This window comes from Balaenoptera ricei, chromosome 15 (genome assembly GCF_028023285.1).
Source record: "Balaenoptera ricei isolate mBalRic1 chromosome 15, mBalRic1.hap2, whole genome shotgun sequence".
Classification (NCBI taxonomy): domain Eukaryota; kingdom Metazoa; phylum Chordata; class Mammalia; order Artiodactyla; family Balaenopteridae; genus Balaenoptera; species Balaenoptera ricei.
The window spans coordinates 78,225,448-78,253,397 of NC_082653.1; the positions used below are offsets into that span (position 1 = coordinate 78,225,448).

Below are 27,950 nucleotides of genomic sequence, written 5' to 3' on the forward strand. Positions count from 1 at the left end.
CAAAGAAGATATACAGATGGCAAATACAGACACACCTCATTTTATTGTACTTCACTTTATTGTGCTTTACAGATATTGTATGTCTTAGAAATTGAAGGTTTGTGGTAACTTTGTGTCAAGCATGCCTATCATTTTCCTAACAGCATTTGCTCTCTTTGTGTCTCATTTTGGTAATTCACACAATATTTCAAATTTTTTCATTATTATTACATTTGTATGGTGATCTGTGATCAGTCATCTTTGATGCTACTATTGTAATTGTTTTGGGGTGCCATGAACTGCATGCAAATAAGATGGCTAACTTAATGGATAAATGTTGTGTGTGTTCTGACTGCTCCACCCACTGGCCGTTTATCCATCTCTCTCCCTCTTTTCAGGCCTATCTATTCTCTGAGACGCAACAGTATTGAAATTAGGCTAATTAATAACCCTACAATGGCCTCTAAAGTGTACAGGTGAAAGAATCACATGTCTCTCACTTTAAATCTAAAGCTAGAAATGATTAAGTTTAGTGAGGAAGGCATGTCGCAAACCAATATAGGCTGAAAGCTGGACCTCTTATACCAAATAGTTAGCCAAGTCATGAGTGCAAAGGAAAAGTTCTTGGTGTAAATTTAAAGTGCTACTCCTGTGAATACACAAATGACAAGAAAGCAAAACAGCCTTACTGCTGATATGGAGAAAGTTTTCGTGGTCCAGATAGAAGATCAAACCAGCCACAACATTCCCTTAAGCCAAAGCTTAATCCAGAGCAAGGCCCTAATTCTCTTTAATTCCTAGAGGGCTAAGAGAGGTGAAGAAACTGAAAAGTTTAAAGCTAGCAGAGTTTGGTTCATGAGGTTTAAGGAAAGAAGCCATCTCCATAACATAAAAGTGCAAGGTGAAGTAGCAAGTGCAGATGTAGAAGATGCAGCCAGTTATCCAGATGTTCTAGCAAATATAATTAATGAAGGTGGCTACACTAAACAACAGATTTTCCCATGTAGACAAAGCAGCCTTCTATTGGAAGAAGAAGCCATCTAGGGTTTTCATAGCTAGAGAGGAGAAGTCAATGGCTGGCTTCAAAGCTTCAAAGGACAGGCTGACTCTCTTGTTAGGGGCTAATGCAGCTGGTGACTGGAAGTTGAAGCCATCGCTCATGTACCATTCTGAAAATCCTAGGGCCCTTAAGAATGATGCTAAGTCTACTCTGCCTGTGCTCTGTAAATGGAACAGCAAAGCCTGGGTGACAGCACATCTGTTTATAGCATGGTTTCCTTAATATTTTAAGCTCACTGTTGAGACTACAGCTCAGAAAAAGAAGATTCCTTTTAAAACATTACTGCTCATTGACAATGCACCTGGTCACCCAAGAACTCTTATGGAGATGGAGAAGGACATTAATGTTTTCATGCCAGCTAGCACAGTATCCATTCTACAGCCCATAGATCAAGGAGTAATTTCGACTTTCAAGTCTTATTATTTATGAAATACATTTTGTAAGGCTGTAGCTGACATAGAGAGTGATTCCTTTGATGGATCTGGGCAGAGCAAATTGAAAATCTTCTGGAAAGGATTCACTATTCTAGATGCTATTAAGAACATTTTTGATTTATGGGAAGAGGTCAAACTGTCAACATTAACAGGAGTCTGAAAGAAGTTGATTCCAACCCTCATGGATGACTTGAGGGCTTCGAGATTTCAGTGGCAGAAGTAACTGCAGATGTGGTGGAAATAGCAAGAGAACTAGAATTAGAAGTGGAGCCTGAAGATGTGACTGAATTGCTGCCATCTCATGATAAAACTTTCATGGATAAGGAGCTGCCCTTTCTGGATGAGCAAAAGCAGTAGTTTCTTGAGATGGAATCTATTCCTGGTGAAGATGCTGTAAAGACTATTGAAATGACAACAAAGGATTTAGAATATTACATAAGCTTAGTTGATAAAGCAGTGGCAGGGGCTAAGAGGACTGACTCCAATTTTGAAAGAAGTTCTACTGTTGGTAACATGCTATCAAACAGCATTGCATGCTACAGAGAAATCGTTCATGAAAGGAGGAGTCAATCAATGTGGCAATCTTCACTGTTGTCTGATTTTAAGAAATTGTCTGGAATTCCCTGGCAGTCCAGTGGTTAGGACTCTACGCTTCCACCGCAGGGGGCAAGGGTTCGATCCCTGGTCGGGGAACTAAGATTCTGCATGCCGTGCGGTACGTCCAAAAAGAAAGAAAAAGAAAAAAGAAAGAAACTGCCACAACCACCCCAACCTTCAGAGCCACCACTCTGACCAGTCAGCAACCACCAACATCGAGGCAAGACCCCCCCCAGCAAAAAGATTCTGACTCTGAAGGCTCATATGGAGGTTACCATTTTTTAGTAATCAAGTATTTAATTCGGGTATGTTAGTTGTTCTTTTAGACATAATGCTGTTGCACACTTAATCAACTACAGCCTAATGTAAACATAACTTTTGTATGCACTGGGAAACAAAAAGATTTGTGGGACTCGCTTTATAGCAATAGTCACTTTATTGCGATGGTCTGGAACTGAACCCGCAATATCTCTGAGGTGATCTGTAAGCACATGAAAATATGCTCCACATCATATGTCATCAGAGAAATGCAAAGGAAAACAACAGTGAGATACCCCTACGCATCTATTAGAATGGTTAAAATCCAAAGCAGTAACAACTCCAAATACTGGCAAGAATGTGGAACAATAGGAACTCTCATTCATGCTGGTGGGAATGCAAAATGGATCAGCCACTTTGGAAGACAGTTTGGCCACTTCTTGAAAAACTAAACATACTCTTACCACGTGATCCAGCAATCACATTCCTTGGTATTTACCCAAAGGAGTTGAAAACATATGTCCGCACAAAAGCCTGAACAGAGATGTTTATAGCAGCTTTATTCATAATTGTAAAAACTTGGAAGCAACTAAGACGTCCTTCAGTAGGTGAATGGGTAAACTGAGGTACATCCAGGACAATGGACTATTATTCTGCACTGAAAAGAAATGAACTATCAAGCTATGAGAAGATATGGAGGAACCTTAAATGCATATCATTAAATGAAAGAAGCCAGTCTTTAAAAGCTACATGCTGTATGATTCCAACTATACCCCATGGTGGAAAAGGCAAAACTATGGAGACAGTAAAAAGACCAGTGGTTTTCAGGGGGTAGGGATGAATGCAGGGAAGGAGGGATGAATAAGTGGAGCACGGAGGATTTTTAGGGCAGTGACATGACTCTGTATGATACTATATTGGTTGATACATGTCATTTATACTTTTGTCCAAACCTACAGAGTGTGCAACGCCAAGAGTGAACCCTAATGTAAACTATGGACTTTGTGTGATTGTGACGTGTCACTGTAGGTTCATCAATTGCAGCAAATGTACTCTGGGGAGAGACGTTGATCATGGGGGAGGCTGTGCACGTGTAGGGGGCAGGGAGTAAGTGGGAAACCTCTCTACCTTCCTCTCAGTTTTGTCGTGAACCTAAAACTGCTCTAAAAACTTAAAGTCCTTAAAAAAATAGATAACTTCCTCATTGTATCCCAAAGTCTTCCCAGAGATACTCCCTGACCCGTATCTTTGAGTGTGTTTGACTCCTCTCACAGGTAACTGGGTGCCCACTTCACCTTGTCCCTGGAAGGATTTTTCCTGTTGCTTTGTGCTAATTCTCAAGCCTTTCTTAGAACTTTCCCCAGAGTATCTTCCATGTACATGGTGCTGGAGTGGGTGGAGACATATGCATTTATTTATCGATTCAAACATGCCCAATTTATTTAAGTTGTACCGACTGCCCTGTGGCCTCTGGGAATGTGTGTAATTCTCAGAGGCAACCTTTAAACTAAATCAAACTGAAAAACTTATCTTTAAGTAACAACTTACAGATCTAATAACCAAGGAAGGCTGCACCCGAACACAGATGTTATAAATCTATTATCTAAGTATCCTCTGTCCTAACACAATTTTCCCTAAAGCCTTTGAAATGCTAAATTTCTGCCAGACAAGCACACATGAATTCCAACAACTGGCTTGATGGATTTTTCACAGTTTTTTTCCATGAGTAGTCATATTGCATGCTAGAAATACCGTGTAAGGAGAAGGCTATGAATGGGGTGAGTCTACTCAGCCAGAGAGTATGAATCACAAAATCTGGGGTTATAATGAGGTTCAGCCTGATGTGGGATGGTCAAGTTTGGGGGTAGGAGAGTCTAATGCCAGTGTATTGATAGGATGTTGGGTGGGGTTATCAGGTCTTCTGCTTAGAAACGCCGACTTGTGGTGCAGAAACATTTTCTACGGAGGACAAAACCAACAATAGCTGATCAATATAAAAAACAATGTCCAGTCCGGGGGCCAAAGCAATGTGGAATTAAACAAGGTTGTTAGAGATTCTACTGATCATGTGGAAATTTAGAGTTGAACCTCTATCCTAGCAGTCCAAGAGGAAAAACCAGGAACCAAGGACAGAGACATCATGGGTGGGGTGGGGGAGGGGGCGGTAGGGAGCCCATCTTCTTACTTATCCCTGTCCAAGACTGACGCCAGGTAGGAAGGGCTGGACCAATTCCAGAAGCCAGCCTAGTAGAGAGAGCCTGCCAGTTTCTTCATGTATTTCTTTGGTGCTGAGCCTGCAATTGGAAATAGAAGGAAGGACCACAGTACTCAGAGAAGCAGCCAGCACTGGCTAAATAAGCCACTGCTTTGGTGGCAAGTAGCTTCACGCTCACGCTCTTAAGGAAAGAAAAATCTACTACAAATATCTCTTGGAAAATTCTATAAGTAATCAGCGTCAGCAGAGTCAAACTGAGAACTGTTATTCCCAGAAAATCAGATGCTTCTTTGTAAGATTAATTACTGGGATTCACCAAACCCTGGCTTTGAGCGGATGGGGAAAGACTGTGAGGGCTGTCCTTCCCTTTTCCCAATAATTTAGCCTATGACGTGGCAGCCCCTTGGCTCCCAACGTCACCTAGACATTACGAGCCACCTCTACCCTCCCTTTGCCCTCCCCTCTTCACCATACCTGGTGGGATATTTTCCAAAGTGGTCCTTCCCAAACTACGCTCTCACCATTGGACTACGAAAATTCCAGTTTCTCCAGATCCTCACCAACGTGTAGTATTGCCAGTTTTTTCCCCCCTTAACTTTAACCATGTTTGAGATGGTATCTTGTAGTTCTAATTTAACTTAAATCATTGTTAACCAGTGATGTGGAACAACTTTTCATTTGTTTACCGGCCATTTGGAATCCTCTTTTGTAAAGTACCATCTCAAGAATTTTGCAGTAGCATGTTTGTCATAAATCATGTGATTCATATGTGTGAGTTTGTTTCTGGGTGCTCCATTGTATTCCATTGGTCTGGTTTGGATCTAAACTTGTGCCCATACCAGTTGTATTTTTTAAATTGAGATATAATTGACATATAACATTGTGTAAGTTTAAGATGTACAATGTGCTGATTTGATACATTTATATATTGCAATAAGATTACCACCGTAGCCTTAGCTAACACCTCTAACATGTCACCTAATTGTCATTTCTTTTTTGTGGTGAGAATATTTAAGATCTAGTCTCTTGGCAGTTTTGAAGTATAAAATACGGTATCGTTGCCTATAATCAAATGTTGTACATTAGATCCTCAGAAGTTATTCGTCTTCTAGTTGCAAGTTTAATGTCTTTAACCATATCTTCCCAGTTCCCCCCAGCCCCCAGCCTCTGGTAACCACCATTCTATACCCTGTTTCTACGAGTTTGGCTTTTTTTTAGATTCCATGTCTAAAGATGTCATATAATATTTGTCTTTGTCTGGCTTATCTCACTTAGCATAATGCCCTCAAGATCCATCCATGTTGTCACAAATGGCAGGACTTCCTTCTTTCTCATGGCTGAATAGTATCCCATTGTGTGTGTGTGTGTGTGTGACACTTAGGTTGTTCCACATTTTGGCTATTGTGAATAATCAATTATCTGAATAGGCACAGTTTTATAATAAATTTGATATCTGGTAGTTATATTTTCCAACTTTTTTCTTCTTTAGGATTGCCTTGGCTGTTCTTGGCCCTTTGAATTTCTATCTAAATTATAAATTTACATTCTTAAAATATGTATTCAGTTTTCTGACATAGTTACCCTTTCCAGTGTTATTTTTAATACTTTGCTACCTAATTGTGTTTCTATATGGGGTCATTTAATATCTGCCTAAAACACTCTCTTTAGAATTTCCTTTAGGGAGCATTTAATGAGCAGCAATTTTCTCAGTTTTTGCTTGTCTGAAAATGTCTTTAGATCACTTTTAGTTTTAAAGGATAGTCTCACTGGGTATATAATTCTAGGTTAGAAATAATTTTCTTTCGGAACCTTAAAAGGCACATTCATTGTCTTCTGACTTACATAATTGCTGTTGGAAAAACAGCTCTCAGGCTGTTTTAAAGAATAAATATTGTTTATCCCTTTGAAGGCAACATGTCTTTTTTTTTCTAACTTCTTTTAGAGTTTTACTTTGGCTTTCAGGAGTTTTATTATGATATGCCTAGTATGGCATTTTTTGTATTTATGCTTGTAGGGAGCTATAAAGTTTTTTGAATGTGTGGTTTAATGTCTTTTGTCAGTTTGGGAAATTTTTCAGCCAGTGGGCTAAAAAGCAGTACTTCTGTCCCATTCTCTCTTTTTCCTCCTTCCAGGAATCTAATTATAAGTATGTTACACTACTTACCATGTGTTATATGTCCTGCACACTACTTTCTGTAATTTTAAACAGTGTTCCTCTCTGTGCTCAGTCTGTATATTTTTCTACTAAGTGATCTTCCAATATACGAATCCCTTCCTCTGCTATGCCTAACCTGCTATTAAACCCTTGATTTTCAATTTTAGCCTTTACTATTATTTTTTGTTCTAGAATTTCTATTTTGGTTATTTTTATAGATTCTAATTCTCTGTTGACATTCTCCATCTTGTAACCTATTTTCCTAAACATATTATTTTAAAGTCCTTGCCTTACTATCTGTATAACCTGTAGGTCTGATTCTTACTTCCATTTTATTTTTCCTCTTGGCTTTTGGTCACTTGCTCCTGCCTCTTGGCTTGCATAATATTTTTTTTTTTTATTGAATGCCAGTCATTTTTATGAAAAGTTGTAGGGTTCTGGATAATTTTATATTCTTCTAGAGCGGACTAAAAGTAATTCTGGCTATTAGGTACAAATGCCTTAATTTAATCAGGGACCGAGATGACTGGAGACTAGACTTAAGGTTCTATATGGGCTTGCCTATTTTTTGGTTCATACTTGCTCCTGGAGCATAGACCCTTAAGGTCGCAATTAAAACTCACCCATGAGTGCTTAGCCAACTTCTTGGCTCTTCCTGAAGTCCAGTATTTTTCCCTAGCACCACAAGACTGCTAAAAGTTCTATATGTATATGTATAGTTCTCTGAGCTGCCATTTTCTGCTTTATCAGCTTTTTTGTCTAGCTCAGCTTTGGATTCAGCAAATGCGGTGAAGTCAGAAGGGACACAGAACGTCTCTGTAGGTCCTCTTCTCCAAGATATCAACCCCTGGAAGTCTTTGAGCCCTGAACTCTCATATCTACCCATCCCCAAGGTAGTGCTGAAAGCTCTAGGCTGTCACTTTCTGCTGGCCATATAAGCTCCAGGCTAGGGCTTGGAAAATTCCTTAAGGACGGGAAAGCATCGCTCATGTGGCTTCTCAAGACATGGTAGCCTTGGTTGTGTTCTGACAACACCAAAAAGATCTTTTTTTTTTTTTTAATTTGCTTCTTTCTGGATCTCATCAGGAATCCTTAGTTGCTTTCAATGAGAAGATAGCGAAGAGAAGAAAAGAGGCACATTATAAAAGGAAGCAAAAGCCCTCAATAATTTAGTTTTAAGCAATCAAAATTGCTTACTTGGATTGAAGGTTGGGAACGATGCTGCAATGTATAGCTTCGGTTACGAGCAGTGGTGTGCTGGTAAATGTTTAACAACTGGCTCTCTGAAAAAAAAAATCTCACTTGTGGTGTTTTACAATTTCTATGGTGTAAATGCTCTACCATGCCGAATTTCCAGCTACCAACATGATGTCACTGTACACAGAGTTGGAAAGAGATGGGCACAAATGACTTTTGAGGGCTGCTGCAAGCTGGCTCTAGCATACCACTCCAGTATGCCACTAGTCTTCAGAGAGACCAACTGACCATTGGTGGCAACTCAGCTGCATTGGGTTCCTTCCATCCATGAAGGGCCAGGCGTTCCTCCTTATAGAAATATATATCAAACTTGTTACGGGTTTGCTTCCCCCTCCCCGCCCCCCAGAGCCTCCATCAGTCCTCTCTTTTGTGGCTTACATTCCTGATCCACAGGTATGAAATCCCATACAATGTAGCATCCATCCAGGGACCTACTTCATAGTGAAGAAGATTTGAGCATGGGCATATTGTCCACCATTGTCATATAATCTACTATATAATCTAGAAGGAAATGACCTCAAAAAATGCTGAAATAGCCTTCTATTGCTGAAGCAATACTGTGCAAGGATAGAGTGGCATCCTTCAAGACACAGCATATACATTAAATCAGAGACCTTTATATGGTACTGTGTCCCCTATGGGAAGAATATATGCATCTGGGAACAAAGAGGTGGAGTCAAGTTTGCCCCTATTTATCATTATACCCAGTGACCCACTGAAGGACTTTGTATTTTCTGTTCCTGAAATTCTGGGCTCTGCAGGCTGGTCCCCAAAGGGGATATACTTACTAGAGGGCAGCAAGAGTCCCACCAAACTACAAACTATAAGTGCTTTTCCAAGGTACTTTGGATTCCTTGTGCCCAGGAATCAGCAGATGAGAAGGGGAGTCACTAACTTGGCACCAAAAATATTATTGTGTTCTGTAAATACAGTGGTAAATAGCTGTTGGCATTCAGCTTCACACTGGAGAACAAGCAGTAAGGCATTGAGGGGAATGTGGCATAAGTGGGAGGATAGAGGCTACTCAGCCTCAGCTGATTGTTGTGTTTGTCTCAGTATTTGGAGACCTTCCAGTTTTTCCAAAGAATCCATACATTTGTAGGTTGGTATAACATCTCCTGGTTTTCAGAGGTTGGATGCTGAACCTGGGTCTGGGGTCTACACTGAGGACTGAATGAAAGATAGCTCAACTCTTTCTCCTAGGGTAGCACACTTTGTCATGGTGCAGCTGGGCTCCCTGGGAAGCAGACTCTGAGATGGAGAGGAGCATGTAAAAACTTTATTAGAGAGTGTTTTTGGAAAGGAGGAAGTGCCAGTGGAGAGGAGGAGAGAGAAGCCACCTTGGACTGAAGGAGACATTGAACTGTGTGATACTGTCTCAACGGAAGCCCCAGCCAAGCCCACGGAGAGGTCTCAAGATGGAAGGACCCTTCAGAGCCATCCCAAGTTGGGGTGAGAGGACCCAGCTTTCACACCCCCACATCCATCTGTCATTGGATGCAGGCTGGTCCAGGAAGGGGCTGTGGTCTGGGGTTCGGTAGCTCTCTGCTGCTAAGGCGATGCCCAAAGGGGGGCTGAGGGTAGATGACTCTGCTGGCAGCACTCAGAGCAGTGGAAGCAGCACGTCGTTTATCCCTGGATCACAGCATCCACTACCAATAAGAGCTCAGAGGGGACCTGAAAAAGAGAAGGGTCACCTTCTTCTGTGGATTCAAGAGGGAGAGTATTGTATTTAGAGTTAAAAACACTGGTTACTTACGAAGGGTCCAGGGTGATGTCCATGGGAACCTTGATGATCTTTACAATCTTGTTGAAATAGAATGTCAATCCTCCCCTGAGAGTGAAGACTTGAACACAGGTTTGGCATTGCCACTCTGGGAAGTATAGGCAGGACTCCACACACAAAGAATCTTGATGGTCCCCAAACCAACTCACTCACTTTACAAATGATGACACTTGGGCCAGAGAAGGGTTTCCTGATATCACATATGGCCAATCCCTGGTAGGTTGAGAACCAGGATCAGAATCCCTCACCCCAGCCAGGGATCTCTTACGCTCTGCAACATCATGTCACCTCTAGGCTGTCCCATCTACCATTTTAGCCTTGCCATCTGGAAGCCTAGATTTTAAGTACAATTACAATGGTGACTTACATGGATACTGGTGAGTCATACGTCGTCCATCCCCTTATGAATAAGAACCAGTTAAAGTATTATGTCAAAATAATTTATGAACTGTGTCAAGGCAAAAATGAGAAATTCGATTTGCATAGAGCACTATTGATTAGCATGCTGTACCATTGCTCTGAACACCATTCAGGATGGCGTTCAAGAAACTCTGGGATGAGAGGGAGATAGATTCACAGTGCACAGAGAGTCTCTATTTGTGAGCCAACTAAAACATATCACCAACCCCAGCTGCCTCTGTCACCCCTCCCTGTTCCCCCAGCACGACGGCACTGACAGATCTAAATATGAAGAAGAAAAATGTCTCCGGCAGGCTGTTATTTTGCTGCCTGAATTGTGTCAGGGAAGTGTAAATATAATCACATTTTATCCGCCAATCTGAAATGGATTTCAGGGGGAAGGATCACAATGTTAGGAGAAATCTCTTTCATTGTAGCATGCCTTGATTGAAAATAACTCCCTTGTTACCATCAGTAATGTGTTCAAGGAAGAAAAAAGCAGGGCAGTTCATGACAGAATTACTAGGCAATTCAATCAAAACCCCGTGCCTTGCTTTGCAGGTTATATGGGAGACAGGTAAGTCCAAGGTTTACCTCAAGAGCATGTGGATTGTTCTGAAAATCTTCATTTAAACATCGGTATCTCTGGTGGTTTACGCCGAAAACCATTGCGGAAACACTGGCCTCTCCAATGCAGACCTTTAATATCTTGGCTTGGCCAGTCCTATGCCCATCAGGAGAGCCTTTTAATTCCAGAGCAGGATGAACGGGCCCCCCTTGTTCCCTCTGAGTCCTAAACATACTGCATTTATAATGTAATCATTCATCACTTTGGTCTTACTTTTCTATTAAATGAATATATCTATACAGTTGTCAATCAGACCTTCTTTTCAACATTTGATAGTCAGGATGAGTTGAAATAATTAATTCCCCAAACAGAGGCATCTGATATTTAATTGGACTGCGGAACCTTGGTGTGTGTGTGTGTGTGTGTGTGTGTGTGTGTGTGTGTGTGTGTGTACACACACATATATATAAGTACGTATTCATTCAAATGCTAAAGATATTTAAAATCAGTACGAAGCACATTGACAGGCTTTTACTCTTTCTTTGCTACAATAGCCCTAAGAGCATAGATACTGACCCCCAGAGAATAAGCACCCATTTAAGGATGAGAAAATTCATGAAGGACCCTTCAGACTGTCCTTGCAGTAGCCAGCTCCCAGAGATCAGGCAGTCTGTTCCCAGCTGCTCACCATTGTCATAGCACATGTAACGTCGCTTGAATTAAGAGCAAGGGAAAGCGGCAGAGATCACCTTAGGTGTCTGCCAATAATGTGACTTGACATTTTAAGCTGGTCTCCTATTACTTTTGAACTTTTCACTGAGAAATATCCACATGACACCTCCTCGAAATTGTCAAGGCACCAATGTAGCCCTAATCCTCCCCACTCAGGCATTAAAAGGGAAAGAAAACAGAAGTATTCATGACACAGTTACATTCTTGGATGAAATTACTGATCTAAATTTAGAACTAGGCCAGGCTTTGAGGCTTGCCCTTCATTCGAGGTCTAACGCATGAAAGACCTCGTGTCGGGGATTTTTTCAGGCTTGCTTGGAAGGGGGCATTTAACCCAATTTGATCTACAGTGAATGCATCGGGAGCTGATTCTCTGCCGCTGGGGGAACGACGCTGCCCGCCCTGTGGTGTCTCGGCACTTTGAGAGAGATTCTTTCTGATGTCAGCGGGAGCTCTGTTTCCAAAAAAGAGGCAGACAACATAGAAGAAAGGAGAGCCAGGGTCTCTGTTTCAGAAAATTTCTCCCCCGGTTTGTCAGCCAGTAACACCCACTGTGCCGAGGGCGGTGGCAATGGCATTACTTGGAGAGGGCTGGATGGGGGTTGGTGGGGTGACATTTTCTTCTGATGGGAGAATTAGGATGGGATTCTCAGCTCAGACATTTTTAAGGCCAAACCTCTTTCAGTAGAGAACAATTAGGAGAGTCATCACTTGAGGCCGGGTGGATTTTTCTACTATCTCAGCTACTTCACTAATGAAAAAAAAAACAATTCCCTAAAAGCACACAAAGTCATTGTCCGTCAGTAAAAGAGAGTGAATTTGAATTTCAAATACCTTTCCTTTCACCCAGAGCCAAATGCTCAGTCAGCACAGCTGCTTCTCCCCGCCCCCCACCTCAGCCACCCCCATAAACACCCATAATCAAGGCCCTAGGTAGGGCTTAAATTAACAAATGATTGCCCTTGACAATGTCATTGAAAACAGCACTCAAGTACTGTCGGGTTCCTCTCTGCTGTACAAGGTGCATCAATTAGCTTTTGCTGCATAAAAAATTAGCCCCCAAATTAGTGGCTTAAAACTCTACCATGTATAGGTCACATGGGTGGGCAATTTGGGTTGAGTGCAGCGGGGGCTGCTGGGAGCTGCCTCTGTTGTCACGGACTGGACTTGCTCAAGTGTTTGTGGGGAGCAGGCCATCCAGGGCCTCACTCACATGACTGGGGGTTGGCTGGCTATTGGTTAGGGGGACAGGGTAACTGGGCCAACATCCTCATCAGTCACCCAGCAGGCTAGCCCTGGCTGATTCACAAGTTGATGGATGCAGGGTTCCCACGGACAGCAAAGAGATAAAACTGCAAGTCTTCTTGGGGCCTAGGATTTGAGAGCGAGCAGTGTCATTTCTACCACATTCTAGCAAGTCGAAAGACCAGCCTGGATCCAAAGAGTGGAGAAATAGACTCAGCTCCTTGACAGAAGCTCTAAAACCCCATGGCCAGTTTTTCAATCTAGCACACAAGGATTGCTGAGGTTCATGTTTTAATACAATAAATCCCATACATATGAACCTTCAAGTTGTGAACTTTCAAAGATGGGAACATGCTTATGCATGTCCCATCATGTAAGGCATGAGTGAAATTGCAGCTTGCCCTCTGTCTCCTGTTGCTGACGATCCTTCAGCTCTACCATCTCCCACCTCCTCTCCCTCCTCCAGTCAGTAACTCTTCTTGCCTGTTCACTCGATGCCAGCCTCTGTATGCCAGTTGTTATACTGTACTACTGTACCTTTCAAGGTACTGTACTGTAAGATTAAAAACGTTTTCTTTATTTTTTGTGTTTGTTTGTTTTTTATGTATTTTTTATTTGTGTGAAAAGTATTATAAACCTGTTACAGTACAGTACTATATAGCCGATTGTGTTAGTTGGGTAGCTAGGCTAACTTTGTCGAACTTACGAACAAATTACAAATGCGCTCTCAGAACAGAATTCGTTCGTATGTAGGGGACTTACTGTACCATGTAGTGTAGCTGAGAGTGTCTCATGAGCAGGGACCAAGTCACACTTGAGCTATGATTCGTGGCTACCTAGCCTGGCAGAGAAAAGGGACTAAACAACTGAATGCTGTTGAATGAAAGCAAGTTTTAAAATATATACCTTACAATTGTGATATAGCGCTAGGAAAATAAACACAGAAAATGTCATAAGTCAAGATAACCTTGATTACTCATATTGAGATAGAAACAGCCACTGGTCCCCTATCAGGGTTCTCCTTCTAATTGCCCTCCCAGCCTCCAAATGACAGAGGAGTCATTTTAAGACTTCACCATCTAGAAATATGTCAGGCCAAACCCTCTCTCTCCTACCTGAGACCTATCCATAGAGGATAGGTCTGAAGCTTTCTTTCCTCTCTGATGACTGTAAAGGAAATGTCCTTCTCCTTGAGGTGAGGCTGGCTCACCCTCCCCGTAGCCTTCATGGGATGACCATGTGGGAAACCAAAGCATTAACCCCAACAAAAGTGACTCCCATATAACCAAAGGGACTGTTTTCTCTTTGCATGCAATTTCCAGAGAGCGCCTCCCCATTTCCCTCTGAGGATGGTGTTTAGGACTAAGTTGAAGAAATCCCACAGGGCAGTCAATACAATTTGCCTTCAGTCCCCCCAGCTACCTTTCTCTGCAACCCATTTTCCTTCCATTCTTTTCACGTCAACCTTCCCTGTGTTTGAGAAACCCTGTGTGTGTCTGCTCTCACCCAAGTTCTCAGCTCTCAGCAAGGATAATCTATCAGTGATTTATACCTTAATGGGTTATATGAACTGCACTGCCTTTTCAGAGGTATTTGCAGTATCCATGTTAAATCTGATCTCTAATATAAAATATAAGGCTTAATTGCTTGTTAAATAAAAGCACAGCATTGCCTTAGATATTATAAAGTACCTACAAAAGATATAAATTAGTTTTGGATGGGAAATGAACTGTACCTTTAAAAAATGTGTGACCACAGAGAGTAAGGGGGCCACCTGGGATGGGGGAACTTTCTCCATAATTCCTCAAACAGAACCCTCTGATCAATTAGTTATTTGCCTCTGACCGAGGTCACACTGAAGGCTTGTAATCTTTCAAGCTGCCCCCTTGTTCAGCTCGAAATACCTCCCTTTCTTAGTGTCTTCCATCCACATTCTGATCAGGAGTCTTGAAATACAACCCGATTGGGTATTTGCCTGTGGTTCCAAGGTGAGAACTGGACTCTTCCCTGAACTGGCATGTCCCCCAAGGATCCCAGTCATCTCCCCTGGCTGTATTTGGAGCACTTTCTTTTTTTTTTTAATTATTTTTTTCTTTTAATTAATTAATTAATTAATTATTTTATTTTTGGCTGCATTGGGTCCTCGTTTCTGTGCGAGGGCTTTCTCGACTTGCGGCGTGCGGGGGCCACTCTTCATCGCGGTGCGCGGGCCCCTCAGTGTCGCGGCCTCTCTTGTTGCGGAGCACAAGCTCCAGACGCGCAGGCTCAGCAGTTGTGACTCACGGGCCTAGTTGCTCCGCGGCATGTGGGATCTTCCCAGACCAGGGCTCGAACCTGTGTCCCCTGCATTGGCAGGCAGACTCTCAACCACTGCGCCACCAGGGAAGCCCCTGGAGCACTTTCTGATGTAGAAACTACTGCTCAGGTGGAGGAAGCCAGAGTCTTGACGGCATGTCCCAGGGGGATGCTCCGTGATCACCCTTGTTCTTACAAAGCATCTCTGGGAAGTCCCTGCAGAGGAGCACAAGAAGTTGACGTGATGAAGACTCAGCACCAAACACACAAAACCAACAACTAAACCCTCAGGGGTTGTTCCAGTTAAAGTTAGGGCAGGGTCTGCACTGTCCTATATGTGTATGCTTTCTCCATTAGAGTAACCATCCATTAGAGAAATAAGGGCTGAAAGAAAGATGGAAGAAAACAAATAAAATGTACGGAGCCATGACTGACTCAGTACTCCTCACTGCACCTGTGGGAGGGGGATGGATGATCTTCCCAAATAGCCAGCAGGCTCAGAGTGAGCTGAGGGGCCTGAGGCCACGCTTGGTCAGCCTGACTCTGCAGTCCACTCATTACCCCATTTGCCTCTTTGACTGTTTACAAAAACAAAGATTTTCTAGCGAGAGGAAATTAGAACTGCAAAGATCGTGGGAACCATCTAGTTCAACTCCCATGGTTTTAAAGATTAAAATATCATCCTGATTAGTAAACAGTTGTATTAGTTTCCTATTGCTGCTGTAACAAATTAAAGCCATTAAAAACTTAGAGATTGTCATACTGAGTGAAGTAAGTCAGAGAAAGAGAAATATTTATGATATTGCTTTTATGGGGAATCTAAAAAGAAATGATACAAATGAAGTTATTTACAAAACAGAAACAGACTCACAGACTTAGAAAATGAACTTATGGTTACCAGGGGGGAAGGGTGGGGGGAAGAGATAGTTAGGGAATTTGGAATGGACATGTACACACTGCTGTATTTAAAATGGACAACCAACAAGGACCTATTGTATAGCACAGGGAACTCTGCGCAATATTATGTAACAACCTAAATGGGAAAAGCATTTGAAAAAGAATAGCTACATGTATATGTATAACTGCATCACTTTGCTGTACACCTGAAACTAACACACCTTTGTTAATCAACTCTACTCCAATATAAATAAAAAGTTTAAAAAAACAAACAAAAACTTAGTGGGTGAAAACAATGCAAAATTATTGTCTTGCAGTTCTAGAGGCCTTAAGTCCAAAATGGGCTAAAATCAAGCTGTCAGCAGGGATGTGTCCATTTCTGGAGGTTCTAGAGGAGAATCCATTTCCTTGCCTTTCCCATTCCAGCCTCTTGAGGCAGCCCACATTCCTTGGCTGATGGCCCCATTCATCTTCAAAGCCAGCAATGGCAGGTCTACTATTTCTCACATAACATCATTCTGACACTGACTCTTCTGCCACCTTTTCCCCATTAAAATTAAACCTTTCTTTCTTTCTTTTTTTTTTTTTTTTACGAAGCAGATTAGCCATATGCATACGCAGGTCCCCATATCCCCTCCCTCTTGAGCCTCCCTCCCACCCTCCCTATCCCACCCCTCTAGGTCATCGCAAAGCACCGAGCAGATCTCCCTGTGCTATGCTGCTGCTTCCCACCAGCCAACTCTTTTTTTTTTTTTTTAAACATTTAACACATTTTTTTTTTAAAGTATTTGTTTATTTATTTATTTATGGCTGTGTTGGGTCTTCGTTTCTGTGCGAGGGCCCTCTCTAGTTGCGGCAAGCGGGGGCCACTCTTCATCGCGGTGCGCGGGCCTCTCACTATCGCGGCCTCTCTTGTTGCGGAGCACAGGCTCCAGACGCGCAGGCTCAGTAGTTGTGGCTCACGGGTCCAGTTGCTCCGCGGCATGTGGGATCCTCCCAGACCAGGGCTCGAACCCGTGTCCCCTGCATTGGCAGGCAGATTCTCAACCACTGCGCCACCAGGGAAGCCCCTAAACCTTTATTTCTTAACAATTGGGCTCACCTAAGTTTTGACTTTGGGCCCACTCAGATGATCCAGCATAATCTCCTTATCTCAAAGTCACCTGATTAGAAAACTTCATTCCTTTTGTAACCTTAATTCCTTTTTTTTTTTTTTTGCCAAGTAATCTAACATATTCAGAGGCTCTGGGGATTAAAATGTGGACATAATTGGAAAGCCACGATTCAGTCTAGCACATTTGGTCTGCTTAGCTTCACACTAGAATGTAGAATATCTTATTCCTAGATGATGCTCTTTGCCCATTTCCAATATTTTCCTATTAATGAAGAGCAAGATCATTTCTTTTCTTTCTTTTTTTATTGTTTTTGATGTGGACCATTTTTAAAGTCTTTACTGAATTTGTTACAACATTGCCTCTGTTCCATGTTTTGCTTTTTGGCCGCGAGGCATGTGGAATCCCAGCTCCCCAACCAGGGATCGAACCTGCACCCCCTGCATAGGAGGGTAAAGTCTTAACCACTGGACCGCCAGGGAAGTCCCAAGATAATTTCTAAATATCTAACTGCTGTTTCCTTCTTCCTGCGGCTAAAGTGCCCTCACATCTGAATTTTAAAAGGTCTGGGCCTCCATGAGTCAAGACTGATTTTTTTTTTCTCTGAAATCACCATTTGGCCCTAAATATAAATATAGCTAAGGGAAAGTTTACACTGCACCTTGCAAAACAAGTTTCAGAATCATGCAAAATGAGGTAGAGCTGGGGATATCAATCTGCATATGGAAGAAGGAGGGAAGGAAGGAAGGAAGGCAGGAAAGAAGGAAGGAAGGAGGGAGGGATGGAGGGAGGGAGGAAGGAAGGAAGGAAGGAAACAATTAATATATATTAAACACCTACTCTATATCACTCAGTGGAACAAGTCTATATATTTATTCATTCAGCAAACATCTACGAACTCCTTCTTGATTGACACCATGTGTCCGAGTCTAGGTTCTGGGGATACAACCCTAAATGAGATAAATAGAGTTCTTGCCCACAAGAAGTAGTGGAAGATCTAGGCAATAAACAAATACACAAATAATGTCATATGGTGAAATTGTCATAAACATATCAAGAAGGGCAGGGGAGTAGAGGGTGTTGGAAGACAGATGGCATTGCATTATTGCCCCCATGGCTCTGGAGGCAGATGCTCTTTCACCAAGGCTCAGTATGCCAGACAGAGGGATGTAAAGTGAGGAGTGCTGTGTGATTCTAGCAGCCATACTGTCCAGTGTTACATGGTCTTTGTATGTAAAAATCCCTGCACGTGGTACTTCCGTTCCCATGGCCAGTCCACAGACACATTATGACAGCCTCAAAAACAGGACAGTGTCATCTTGCGTGTGCTTCCATCTCCAGTGAGCTGCTGGGAGCCCACCTCTCTGGTCTTCTCACTGAAACTGAAGCTAATCTTACATGCAGGGACAGAGGTATACAAATAAAGGGGCTCAAGTCCTTAAAATACCCACTGCACATCCATCCTGTTTGCATCTCTGGACTTCCCAAATCTATTAAAACCCTCCGAGGTGCCAGTTTGAAGAACTCAACAGCATCAGCCAGGCCACTCTGTGGACAGAAGGCAGGAAACCAATTTACAAGAGTGCAGAGATAGTTTAAGGCCATTCCAAAGGGAGAAGTCATTTTTGCCATGGCCCTGATTCCTCCCTGGAGGGGAAAAGATAATGAGGACTCACAGCTGCTCTTTCTCAAAGGGGAAAGACCACCAGGTTTCTCTGCTGCCCCTCTATGCAGCCTTCTTCTCCAGGTGCTCTGCAGCCCAGGTGTAATGGATTTCAATGTTGTCCTACTTCTTCACTCCTCTCCTATGCACAACCTTTGCATGGGAACTTGCAATCCCTTTCCTCACCACCAGAGGTAGAGTATATTTTCTGCCCCATTGACATTGATTGGGCTTGTCCACATAAATTGCTTTGGCCAATATGATTTTAACAGACACATGCAAACAAAGGCTTGAAGCATGCCTGTGCGTTTTCCTCTTGTATTTGTGTCATTGCCATGAGAACTTGCTCTGAAGCCTGCTGGTCCGACAAGGATGAGAGCTCAGTGGAGGAGCAGGAGCAAATCCACAACTCAGAGCAAAGATCAGCCAGTTGAGTCCAGATCAGCTGACCCCCAGCCAAGTACGGGCACATGAAGAGAATAAATGAGCATTGCTTTAAGCCACTGAGTTCCAAGCTGGTTTCTTACACAGCATTATTGTTGCAATTAGCTGACTGATACACAGGGGAGTGCAGTTTCCCCTGGTATAAATCTTGGTAGCAGTAACAAATATGCAAATTAGAGCTTTGAAGCCATCTGAGGGAGATATTTTTGAGAGCAGCAGCTGAACATGGGGCCAAGTCAGTCCTGAAACATCAGCTTAGAGTCTGCACAGAAGAAGTCTTATTTACTAGAAAACACCAGTGCTGCCTCACTCCAAAGATCTGGGGTCATGCCTTCTCTAAAGCCAGCAGCTCTGCTCTGCATTTGACCCCTGCTGGACGGAGTTATTTTGGATCTGTTCGTGTGACTCTGGGGCTTAAAATAGTCGCTGCTGAGCCATCTGTCTTGGGATCCATCTCACTTCTGAAACGTGTAGCAGCTGTGGCTGAATTGAAACCAGCTCCTGTTAAGAAAGTGAACAATCTCTCAGCTTTTCTCCATCCTATGAGTGTGCCCTAGGGAGAAAATAAAATAGAGGGCATTTGGCTGCCAAAGAAGGATAAGAGCTTGAGAAGAGAACCTGGGAGAGGCTGGGTAGATAGAAAATGAAGACTGGGACGGCTGCCAGAGGGTCTGGAAAGGAGCCAGGTTACATAAAGTTCAGACAGAGATGCTGCCAGCTGGAGGTGCAGGAGTAAAGGGGTAAAGGAGAACAGGAGGGAGCGTGGCCCTTGGGATAGCAGAACAGCAAAGTGTGGTGGAAAGGTTACCAAGTCCAGGGTCAGAGGCCCCAAGCCGAAGACTCAGCTAGACCGCCAAAGTTGTCACTGTGGAATCTTCTGCAAGTCTCTGCAACTCCCAGCCTGAGCTTTCTTACCATAAAGATGGACTGAGTGATACCTAGCTCAGGTTGAGGATCGATCAGAATGATACAAAGACTAAATAAACTGTATAAACCTAAGCAAAATGTAGTCAGTCACACCCAGGTCTAGTGGCCATCTGTCTGTCCTTTTTGCTGTTTTATGGTATATTTCCAGGACTTAGCTCAAAGTCTGGTGTATACATGTATGCACACACACCTGTGCACACACACGCACTCAATAATTTAATTGTTAAATTAGTAAATGCCATTAATACACGTACGAAGAAACATGACTCAAATTCCTGGCAAAGTAAGAAACAGCTGTTGTCTTTATCCTGAAACCTTCGGAAGTTGCGTTCCAATACAGAATAGTTAATGACAGTCGACTCGCCAGTCTGACACCCATGGTAGAGCAACAAGAGCCACTGTTGCCCTGAGCAGGATCCCAGCCCACAAGAAAAAGTTCATCGCCAGTGTGGAGCTGACGGGAACCTTGTAATAATGGAATGGGGCAGGCTGCTGGGGAAAATGCCCGTCTTCCATCTCTCTTCCTAAGGCACGTGTCTTCATTGTTTGCAGGCATTTCCACATGGTGTGTACATGGGCCCCGGAACTGGACACACCTTGTGTTGCCACTTAAAATCTGTATGATCTTTGGAATGTTGCTTAACCTTTTCTCTATGATTCATTTTCTCCTCTATAAAACGAATACTAAAAATATACTTACTTCAAAGTGTTGTTAAGAGCAGGAGTCAGCAAACTATAGCCTCAGGCCAAGCCCAGCCTGCTGCCTGTTTGTCTAAATAAAGTTTTATTGGAACATAGCCAGGTTCACTTGTTTACATATTGTCTAAGTAAAGTTTTATTAGAACACAGCCAGTTTCACTGGTTTAAATATTATCTAAATAAAGTTTTATTGGAATACAGCCAGGCTCACTTGTTTACATATTGTCTATGGTTATTTTTATGCTGCAGAGTAGCTGGGACAGAGTTACTCAAACCTGAAAGAGTTACTATTTGGCCCTTTACGGAAGCAGTCGGAAACAGTTGGCTAACTCCTGGTTTAAGGATTAAATGAAGTAACAAATGTAAACCTTTTAATACAGAGTCTGGAACACAGCTACAGTCATGAAATATTGTTGGTATAAAATGAGGGTAAATAGAAATAACTGCTTTTAAGTTTTTGAAGAGAGGGTTTGTTGACACAAGTCCAAGTGAGGGATGTGGATCCAGGCCCCACAGGAGTCAACAGAGGTGCCATAGGAGCCAATGGGAACCTCAGCTGGGTTGGCACAACTGGGTGTCCACATCAAAGGCAGAGGAAGAGGGACACAGAAACCTCCTGAGTCTCCAGGAGAGAGACCAGGGCAAGAAGGGTTGGGAATCATGACACTGAGTCTGGGGATGGGGGATGGCAGGTGTTTTGGTGAGAGTTCTTGGCAGAGAAGGGGTTAACCCATTACATAAGGAGTATTTTTAGGGAACTGCAGGGGAAAAAAAGTGCTCTCCCAATTGGAAAGCTTGTGTGGTGTGTGAGCTACTCCAGGCGCCCTAAAAACCTGCTGGCTTCACAGGCGTGCTTCAAATACCTTCCACTGGCCACTCTCCCTTTACACTCGCATATAATTTTATCTCTTTCGGTCCACAACAATTTATCTTTTTAATACCCTCTGTTCGTAAAGCTGTGCTTGGCCCAGTCAGGCATTTCCAGTGCTGGCTTAAAAATTTCAGTGGCTCACTCAACGAATATTTTAACAGGAGGGGGAAAAAAAATACACAAGAGAAGAATGTTTAAGTAGGCTGACTGCCAGGCAAAAGGGAGCAGAACAGTAGAGACAGAACTTCTAAAAACCTTTCTTCAGATAAAAAATAAAAACAGGATCATGCGAGCATTCTGAAATGGGCTGGATATTAAGTTTTCTCATTGCAGATGCACTCAGTGCTACCAGTTTTATGCTTCCTGGACTTCAAGTAATTTGGGGATTGAGTGTCCATCTATTCAAGAATTATTTCTTTGCTTTATGACTAGGATGTCTTAGTAGCAAACTTCCAGAGTTATTGTTTTATTATAAAAAGTAGACATAAAGATCAACTATTGTCTATTGTATTGTGCAAAAGGTTTTTCACCTCCAAAGCTTCATTGAATCCTCAGAACCAGTTTTCAAGGTTTAGAGAGAGTCAAGAAGAGAATGAACACCATTAGGCTATACGGCCAGGTCAAAGAGCCAGCGGCAGAGTCACAAGTTGAACCAAGTCTATGGGAGTCCAATCTCAGTGTCCTTTCAAGTTCACAAAACTACGTCATGAATTACAGCATCCAATGTTGCCCAGAACACAGCAGGGGCAAGTGGAAACAGGTGCCTTATCTGGTGGAGTAGGGGCTTCCAAGAAGGAGCACATAATTCTGGGGCATCTTGCCACGCCAGACTTACCTGCCCACCCGCCCACCATTCTGAAGGGCAGCCCCCAGGGATGAGTCTGACCACACACTGCTTATCAGTAAAAATGGGCATTGTCACTAAGGTTCCAGTCAATACCCTTGACTTGTTTTCCATCTTAGGTTTCATCCTCTTTCCAATGAGACTGTAGGTTGATGTTGCTTCTGAGCAAAGAGTCAAGGAGGACACTTTTGAAAGGAGTTCAAACCAAAAGCATATTTTAATTTTCCTGTACTTGGCAGAGAGGCCACGAGGCCTCAAATGTGAAAAGTCCAGGTCTTTACCACTAGAAAGAGGAACATCTTTATGTGGGGACTTGGGATCTGAATTTCGTCTCATTCTTGGGACTCTTTCAGTCCATGACTCTTTCGAGGGCACCATTTTCTAAGCTCTAGTCCCAGCTTGCACTCAAGTCCATTTCCGTGGTTTCCTTTTATTATATAATACAGAAAACAATCTGGACTTCACAGAAGGCAATTCAAGGAGCGCAGTCATAGTGTATAGGTTTCTACTATCGTCTCCCTCCTGGTTCCTCTCTTTGTAGACCTGTGGACTGCAATTACAAGACAACTTTATTCTGTCTCTCATTGTCCCTTTAAACTTTATTTCACGAGGGAATCTTACCCTTGTTTTCTCTGCTCACTCTTAGACAATAGAACATCTCCAAGTTATTTTCAGTTACAAACACAGATTGATTCAGAGACTACAATGTTCACACCGCAATTTAAAGAGAGACTCTGAACATGGCTGGAAGCCCGCGGTAAGAAAGGGGGCAGAGGGGTCAGTATTCTCAAATTTCTCTTCCTGCTGCTTCTGCTCTGTATCCCCTTGAACCCCCTTGAACCTCCTGCCCCGGCCCCCTCCCACCCTCACAGCACCAGCCTCCAGGCACTGCTGTTGGAGAAGGAAAGGGCAGAAGAGGTGTTGCTTGAACTGACTCTGGAGTTGTCTGGCTTTTTGTTCTCTGGGTCTGTTCAGATGTGTACAGTTGTTGCTTTCTCCTTTGCGGTGCACTTGGAGACTGTTGGCTTGGCGTCCTTGACCTGGGCACCGGGGTGGATGTATCTATTCTAGGTTGTGACTTAACAATCTTTCTTCAGCCCCTGGGCATCCAGCTGTGGTCCTCTGGCCTCTTTCTGCTGACACTTCTTGGCCCCCGGTGCAGCCTGATTGAAAAGGATCCAAGATGGCCCCATAGCTGCCTTGTCACCTATGCCTGCTCCGTGGGAACACTGGCATTCCCCATGGCCCTACAAACCCTGTGCTGGCCAGTCCCAATGCCACCCTTCCCAGGCTCCGCCACCAAGGCAGGTGGTCAGCCCTCCCAGCACCCTCCACCTGGGATATCCTGGGTCAGGAGTCTGAAGCAATTCACAACCCACTTTTCCGTTCTCAGACATCAGGCTCCTGTGTCTCCCGAAACAGGGATGCCTTTGGAAGCTCTGAAGGGTGCTTTGGAGCCCCTTTTCCCTCATCTCCTCTGAAGAGGCAACTCAGCATGATAGCTGTCCTTTGAAGGGATATCCTTCCAGAGTATTCCCCATCGTACCTTACCCTGCCCCTTTGCGTACCTGGATCTGCTAAGCCATAGAACAAGTTCTCTTTGTTTCCTTTTAAATAGCGGCATCTACAGTTTAGAAGGAAAGCTACCAATTGTCACAAAGTGGAAACAGAGGCAGAGAGTATCACTCTACTTTCCTGCTCCCCTCGTCTCCCCTTTTCCTGGGAAAGTTGCCACCTTGCTTTGTATGATGAAAAGTTCTCCAGACACCAAATCCTTTGGGAAAGAGTCCAAAAAATAAAATTCTCATCTACATCCCCAACCAGACCCCTCCCCATCGACTCACTGTCCGATCTGAGCTGCAAGCTTCTCCCCCGTGAATCTGGGCATTGACGCTATGGAAGCCTTCAGTGGAGATCCTGCCTGCTTGACCCCGCCCCCAAGAGGCCAACCATACAATGAGAATGAAATGCAAAATGTAGATATCGGGGAGGTCTAAACAGTCTACAGGCGGGAAAGCAACAGAAGTTAGCTCGCAGGAAGGAGAAGGAAGTTCCTGAGAGATAAAATGCTACAGATGGAGGAGTGTAGTCCAACCTGGTCACCAGGGCCTACGGTAGCAGGAAAGAAGAGCTGCAGGGTGAAAGGAAACACTGTGTCTCTAACAGTCAGTGCAACTCAGCTGTGGCCCCACCTGTCCCCTCTCTTCTCTCTCAACATCAAAATAAATAAATAAGAAAAGGGCAACATTTCCCTGCAAGCCAGTGAGGAAGGTCACTGTCAGATCTGGAGACATGTTGAGGTAGAAGGACAGACAACACTGTCACAGTCAGAAAATTCAGAGTTTAGGGGCAGATCGGCACGCCCTTGTAGATGGCCCAAGCAAGGGTGGTGAACCAGCCAGAGTTGGAGGCTGCAGCAGGAATTCCTTGTGAGACAACTGTCCCCTCCCCTCTGGTGTGCACCAGAAAGATACAAGAGGGCACGCGGTGAGGCCATACTGCTTGACAAGTGAGGGTTATTGTTCCAGCTGACTCGGAGACAAACATTGAAAATGACCTTAGTTAGCATCTAGAAACTTGTAGGGACGAGCAGAATAAACACATCTTAACCTCAACATAACATCTATAAATGTACTATTCATTTGATGAGAATTATACATGCAAAGTATTAAGGGGAGTGGGTCGGGATGGTCAGAAAGGGATGCTGGCTCAGCTATTCAGTGGTTGATGATCTCATTCAGTGGTTCTCAAAGCAGAAGTGACATCCTGGGACTTTCTAAAGATAAACATGTCCTGGTCCCCCTACCTGGATCTGTGATTCAATGGTTCTGGATGAGTCCTGGGCAGATAGAGATTAGAAAAAGCTATGCAAATGAGGCTGATTCATACCCCTGGTGGAGAGCTGCTAAATTAAGTCTTGGACAAGTTTACATTTCTTTTCTACCTTTTCTGTCTGCTTCTGTGTGACTCGTGACCACTTAATTTTTTTTTTTTAACACATCAATAAGAGAGGACCCGGGAAAAGGAAAAGTGCAAACTCCAGGGGATGCTCAGATTCTTGTAAGTGGTTCAGATAAGGTTTCAGTGGCTGAGGCTGATGAGACTGATGATTGAAGAACCGTGTATTGTGAGTACATTCTCATAGTCCGTTTACCAAATATTACCAGGACTCACTCCACAGAAGGAAAATGATTTTAAAAAATTAAAAAGCATGGAAATCAAACAACTGTACTATTTGGAAATGTCAGTTGATGGATAATGAGTTACTAAGTGATTGTTTCAGAAAAAAAAAAAAAGAAGGTAGATACTTTTTCCTCGTCCATCACATTTATATAAGTAGAAATATTCTAAGTTTTCTGGGATTGGAGCACAGGTAACAAGATTGGCATTTTGTTTTTGTAGGGCAGCAGTGGCTCAGAAAGCTGGAACAGTCAGCCATTTTAGAGAAGCAGGCTTAGATTTGGATTACCAGTAGAATATCTGCCTGGATGGCAAGGACATCACCACAACAGATCCTGACAGCATTTGGCACTTAGATTTAGATGGCCTGGAAATCTGTGCCACATCAGAGTGACAAAGGCCAGCTTCTTGGTGTCATCTGGGGCCTGGCCAACTAGATATTCCTCTGGTTCTGGAGAACGTCTTTCTGCCTAGGAGTCAGTTCGCTGGAATTTGATATTTATGTAAAATGGCAACCTGATTATATTTACTCAGTCTATTCAAATCTAGGGGAAAGCAGATCGCCTACAGAGACCAAATATTTGGCTCCATGAAGACAGGAGAAACAGGCAGACCAAAAAGACAAACTGGATGCAATGCGCTCTGGATTCAAACAGACCATGATTCATTTCCTTAACATCTGGCTAAGTTATTCCACCAAGGGTCTCAGCTTCCCTCATGAAGAAACAAGCACTGTTCGCAAAAAAGTCCATGTGTTCTCCCAGACACTCGATGGGGTTCTACTACCCCCGTCCCACGTCCTTTGACATCAGGCATGGTCAGGTGACACGTGAGCACAAGAGAGCCATGAGCACTTCGAGGGAGTTAACAGCCGGTTTGCAATCCATCCTGCTTTTTCCTCTGTGCCCCTGGGACTGGCAACAGTGGCTGCTCCATTCCCTAGATCCTGGAGTGAGGAAGCTTGGGAGGAAAGCTGCCAGCTGAGCAAGCATCAGACATGTAGTGTCAGTGATGAAGAACTGTTACAAGCCACTAAGATTGGAGGCGTGTTTGTTACCACAGCATCACCTAGCTGATCCTCCTCACTGATCTGGGAGTCAGTCCATTTTCAAGGGTGTAGAAAAGAATTGAAGCAAAGTCTGCAGAGCACCTGGAATGATGTTGACATATAGCAGGTAATGAACTTATTCAGTCTTAAAATGTATGTTAGGACATCATACACCAGAGGCTGTACTAGATGCTGGGGACAAACTGATGCATAAAACAAAAAGTGGCCTCTGCTCTCATCTGCTTACCGCCTAGAGACGATTCCTCACCCGCGGACATTGTCACTGCTGCATTTTATAACAGGCTCGCTTTGCATAAATGCTGGAGCAGGGAGTTCACCTATAGAGGAGGCTCTAAGAAGACATCAGAATGCACCGTGGCTGCCACATCCGTTCTCAAGAGCTAAAATCATACTGGGTACAGGGCACGATATTTTTGTGGGGACATGGGGACTTGGGTACATATTGCATTTTGCAAAAGAATATTGATGATAGCTGCTAGTTATTTTGCACTTGCTATGTTCCAAACCCGGTGCTGAATGTTTTCCACACATTATCTCATTTAATAGAATCCTCACAAGAATGCTAGGAGACTGGTGTTATGATGCCCATTGGATTATGAGCAAATTGAGGTTTAGAGACTAAACTACTTACCCAAGGGTACAGAACGGTTAAGTGGCAGAGTCTGAATTTGAATCCAAATTTGATACCAAAAAAAAAAAAAAAAAAAAATGCAAGTCACAGGCCTGTTAGACTATTTCAACCAGAAAGAAAAAGAGTTAGCCTACCATTTTTTTTCTATACAGTTACACTTTAAAAATAGGCTTGCAATTCAACAACTGCCTCTTTTGCAAAAAGTTTATCTCACACAAGTTGCATTCGTTTGGCTGGGTGTATTTTTCTGTTACTGTGTTGTTGTGGTTGGAACCCTCGCCATCAGTCTTGGCAAACTGGTCTCTGCACAGAGGCGGAGAATGGATAGATCAGGATGCCGTGCTTGTGCTTGTCATTCTTAAGGGGAAAACTTGGCCCTGATAAAATCCCCTGTGACCGGTTGCTTAGGACCACAATGGGGAAGGCAAATCTCTCAAGTTACAAAATAGTTCAATAAGGCTGTCACCACTCCCCTACCACCCTCCCCCCCGCCCCCCCCCCCCCCCCCCCCGCAAGGTGTCTGGAATGCCCCCACCCAAGAGCCTGGAGCAAGATGGATGCCAGGAGCTCATCCTCATCCCCTTTGGCCCGTGGATCATTCAGAGCAGGCGCTGTCAGATCCTGTCTCTTTGA

General features: G+C 43.4%; 1 pseudogene; it reads left to right on the forward strand.

Moving 5' to 3' along the window:
- Positions 1-435: 435 nt before the first annotated feature.
- Positions 436-27,950, forward strand: LOC132349901 (tigger transposable element-derived protein 1-like; annotated as a pseudogene).